The sequence below is a fragment of the Lissotriton vulgaris genome, unplaced genomic scaffold (genome assembly GCF_964263255.1).
Source record: "Lissotriton vulgaris unplaced genomic scaffold, aLisVul1.2 SCAFFOLD_9496, whole genome shotgun sequence".
Taxonomy (NCBI): domain Eukaryota; kingdom Metazoa; phylum Chordata; class Amphibia; order Caudata; family Salamandridae; genus Lissotriton; species Lissotriton vulgaris.
The window spans coordinates 20,149-25,185 of NW_028250584.1; positions in this window are offsets into that span (position 1 = coordinate 20,149).

Consider the following 5,037-nt stretch of genomic DNA (forward strand, 5'->3'; position numbering starts at 1 on the left):
TTCTCAGGAGACTGCTCACTTTTGTAAGGCGAAACATCTCTTTTTATACCCAATATTCACATTATAAATGTACACCCACTGCACAAAATTCTAGCCAATAAGGTACATTTTCAAACAAAGTATCACATGACAGAAAACTCAGTTTGCAATAACCCAAACCGAAGTTAATTATTAGGAATGTCCCAAATTCAACCTCCACAAGCCGGACAAACCCATAATTGAAAGCACAATGCATGTAATGAAGATACATAGAAAGGAAACAATGACAGATAACGAGCAAGATAAGGCATGTGTAAAGAAACTAAAAGTTAACAATGTCCTGAACATTGATTGGCAATCTCAGACAACGATCAACCAAGGAAATTGGCTTAGCAGGGTCAGTTTCAGGTGAAGGAGTCAAATCCTTACAGTTCACCTTAGAGTCAAGAAGAACCTAATTAATGTATACCGGTACGAAAAAGCCAGGTCGCTTTATTCGTTCGACCACATTCATCGGCCTACGTGATGGCAAAACAAAATGGAGGCACGAACAAAATGGAACCCATATTCGAGACAAAGTCTCTGAATACGTAATGAACTCGCTAGTTAACGTGACGAATTCACTCCATATTAGCCGAACTTACTAACTATGGTACGACATCACCAAAATCGTGACAGAACCATAACCTCACGGGACAAGGTAGGATTTACAGAACCTCAATCACAGCCTCTCTGTTGCCTTTACTTGAGATGGTGCACCTCCCAACAACCAGACCACCGTGTGGATACATTTGTTCAAACAAATGCCCTGGAGCTGAGGGAGGGCACTCGGCAGCAATCCAGCCATCCGGCTTTCATTTTTAACTCTCTTCTGCAAAACATAAAAGAATATTTGTAGCCTTGCGCGTTTCAATGTAGAAAGCATCTTCCTCATAGGCTTGCAAAAATTACCACAGTAAAGGCTCTCTTTTATGTTTATTTCCACATGTCTCATCATTTGTTTTCCTTAATAGGCTTTTGATAGTGCAGTTCAGTGGCATTCTGGGACAAGTAGTTCCATTATGAACAAAAGTCTCCCCTAAGTGGGCTCCTGTCGGTAATTCATAATAAAATGCATATCTTTTCCTTAATAGGACTTTGAATGCAGAGAAAAGTTTCTTTGTTTTTCGGATTGCTGCGCTGCACAGTCAAAGAATGGTTTCCCATCACAGCCTCTCTGTTGCCTTTACTTGAAATTGTGCACCTCCCAACGTCCGGACCGCCGTGTGGATAATTTTGTGCAAACAAATGCCCCGGAGCTTCGGGAAGGCACTCGTCAGCAATCCAGCCATCCGGCTTTAATTTTTAACTCTCCTCTGCAAAACAAAAAAGAATATTTGTAGCATGGCGCGTTTCGATGTAGAAAGCATCTTCCTCATAGGCTTGCAAAAATTACCACAGGAAAGGCTCTCTTTTATGCTTATGTCCGTATGTCTCATCATTTGTTTTCCTTAATAGTATTTGGATAGTGCAGTTTAGTGGCATGCTGGGAAAAGTAGTTCAATTTTTTTTGTAACTTATTTTTATAGATTTTTCTCAATAACACAATCGTTTTGTTCTTCAAGCGTTATCATGCACATTTGTATAGTATATGAACAAAACAATCGGAAGATCCCTCCCACCCAACCCCCCTCCCTTCTGACTCAAACTGACATTTGTTTGCATGATAATAATTTGTCAACCTTGCATGTGCTGCGATACACATCATGTGGATCAGTCACAGAATATTAACATTACAGAAACCAGTTTACAGTGTTATACCTCGTATGGCGTCTACACCATCTAAAATCAGTTACAGTCCCGAGCTGTACAGTCCCTTATTGTTCCTGAAGGTCCTTAGCCACAATTTCCTACATTATTGCATTCCAGTCAAGTGATGTTAGTATCCTTCTCATCCCCTTCTGCTCTTCTCTTTGTAGCTCCGCTCCCTCCGCCCTCCCCCACCTAACTACTTCGTTGTACCAGTCTAGCAATTTGGGCGGTCTGGTGCCTTCCACCTCATAGTTATATTCCTTTTTGCCAATATCATTGCAAGGTTCACAAATCTGCGCGTAGGACTCACCTTCTTTCCTTTAGGACCTAGAACCAATATGCAACAGTCCAATGACCTGATGTTCCCTGTTGGTTCCACGCTATTAACCATTTCCGGCATTGTCGACCAGTAGTTTAATAGTCTTGGGCAGTCCCACAACATGTGCAATAAGCCCGCATTTGAGAAGCAGCAGCGGTGGCATTCACCTGATGCCTCTAGAAACATTTTGCTTAGTTTGTGGGGGCTTAAATACGCATTGTGTACTATCATGAGCTAGATAAATTTGAACTACGGGTTTCTAGAGATCTTGCACGGGTGTTCTTGCAGTAACCCCCATTCTTTATCCGTTAGTGTGCGGCAAACATCCATGTCCCATCTATCTCGAGTCGATTGTAGTGACACAGACATGTGTGTGCAAATATCCCAATACAACCACTTTGTCAGGTGTCCCCATGACCCATCAAATATTGCATATGTGTTAACACATGAGTGTGAGGCTCATCTTCCCTAGGGGTCCACACTCTTTTAACAGATCTGGAAATGTGTGCATGCAGTACAAACAACCTATCTGACACTGCCAACAAAGGTGTCATGACTCATTAGTATTCCATTGTGGAAGACATTGCCTATCGTGGAAACTCCTGTCTCTGCCCACACCCCTATATGACTGATTATCACACATCCCGACGGAAGTGCAAGGCCAAGTAGAGGTATATTTGGAGCATACGGCGCCGAGATTTTGGTGTAGCGCGTGGCCCTCTTCCAATAACTTAGAGCTGTGCTAAATAGTGGGGACGCCGTCAACGAAACCTTACTGCCTGGTAACAGTAGTCCATGCAAGTTCCTGCACTTCCATGCCTGTGTGGTCGTGGATATTTCTCTCAGGTTGCGGCCTTTTATCCAATATGCTAACCACTGCAGCTGGCCTGCATAGCATTTAGCCCTCATGTCAGGGACTCCCATACCTCCAAGCCCCAAATTAATTCAATTAGCAGGCTGTCCAGAAGTTAAAATGTAGGCAGTGGTATCAGAATGGGCAGATTAACAAAATAATATTACAATCTTGGTAACATCACCATTTTAGCTACGGCTATCCGCCTGGCCACCGATAGCGGTAAGGAAATCCGGAACTTTATCTGCTTCCGGAGTGATGTTATAGAGGGGGTTAAATTACCATCCACGATATCCTCCACATCTCTGTATATTTGAATGCCTAAATATTTAAAGGTGACTGGCGCGGTCTGAAACTTCCATTGGCCGAATTGAATTGGTGCAGTTCTAGCTACGTCGTTATAAAAGAAGGTTTATGATTTATTCTCATTTATTGTGAGTCCCGAAATTTTTGGAACGTTGAAAAAAGCTCTGGTAGAGGGTCATAGACCTCGTCTAGATTGTTAACAATCTGTTCAAGCCCGTAACCTGGGGGATTTGGGGGCGGGAGGATTGTATGCAGCTCGTAAAAGCTGTGACAGTGAAGTTTCACTACGTAAGATTTCAACCCCTGACACACACGGGAAACATATGCAAGCCACAACTCAGCAAATTCAATGTGTGCTAATAAATATAAGGTCATTGGGGAAACATAAATATCAAATTGAAAACTTGATATAAAATACCTCGCCTGATATCCTCTTTTTAACCAAGGTCCGGACTGGAACATTGCACTGGATCACTGACATAATATCGAGGCACATAATATCGAGTATCAAAAATATCGGTGACAAAATATCGACAGACAGAATATCGACTTTGTATCCACAAACAGGTAAGTACAAAAATATCGAGTAAAAAATATTGTTTACAAAAATATAGTTTGTAAAAATATCGACTTTATTAAAAACAATGTTACATTAAATTGATATTAAAAATTATTTACTAAAATATACTTAAAAATACTTAAATTACCTTATAATAATTAAATAATTAATTAAAGTTATAAAATAAATGTTTTACAATCATATTAGTTAAAACATATATATATTGTAACATAATATAAGTAAAATATATCCTATATTATTACCGTAGGATAGCGGAAGTATAAAATTACTATTCCCACTCCAGGGAGTGCAACAGTAGATAAGGCGTTGGATAGCGTAGAGGTAAAAATTACTATTCCCACTCCAGAGAGTGACACAGTACGGAAAGCGTTAGATAGCGTATGGGTAAAAATTACTATTCCCACTCCAAAGTGTGCAACAGTAGGGAAAGCGTTGGATAGCGTAGGGGTAAAAATTACTATTCCCACTCCAGAGAGTGCAACAGTAGGGAAAGGGTTGGATGGCGTAGGGGTAAAAATTACTATTCCCACTCCAGAGAGTGCAACAGTAGGGAAAGGGTTGGATAGCATAGGGGTAAAAATTACTATTCCCACTCCAGAGAGTGCAACAGTAGGGAAAGCATTGGATAGCGTAGGGGTTAAAATTACTATTCCAACTCCAGAGAGTGCAACAGTAGGGAAAGCGTTGTATAGCGTAGGGGTAAAAATTACTATTCCCACTCCAGATAGTGCAACAGTAGGAAAAGGGTTGGATAGCGTAGGGGTAAAAATTACTATTCCCACTACAGAGAGTGCAACAGTAGGGAAAAGGTTGGATAGCGTAGGGGTAAAAATTACTATTCCCACTCCAGAGAGTGGAACAGTAGGGAAAGCGTTGGATAGAGTAGGGATAAAAATTACTATTCCCACTCCAGAGAGTGCAACAGTAGGGAAAGCATTGGATATCGTAGGGGTTAAAATTACTATTCCCACTCCAGAGAGTGCAACAGTAGGGAAAGCGTTGGATAGCGTAGGGGTAAAAATTACTATTCCCACTCCAGTGAGTGCAACAGTAGAGAAATTAGATACTTCATATATTATTTAAAAAGATATATATATTAATATCTATAAAAAATGTAATTAAAAGAAATTACCACTTTAATATAATATAATAATTAATTAATTACAAATACTAATTTAATTTAATCATTACAATTAATTATCTATTAAC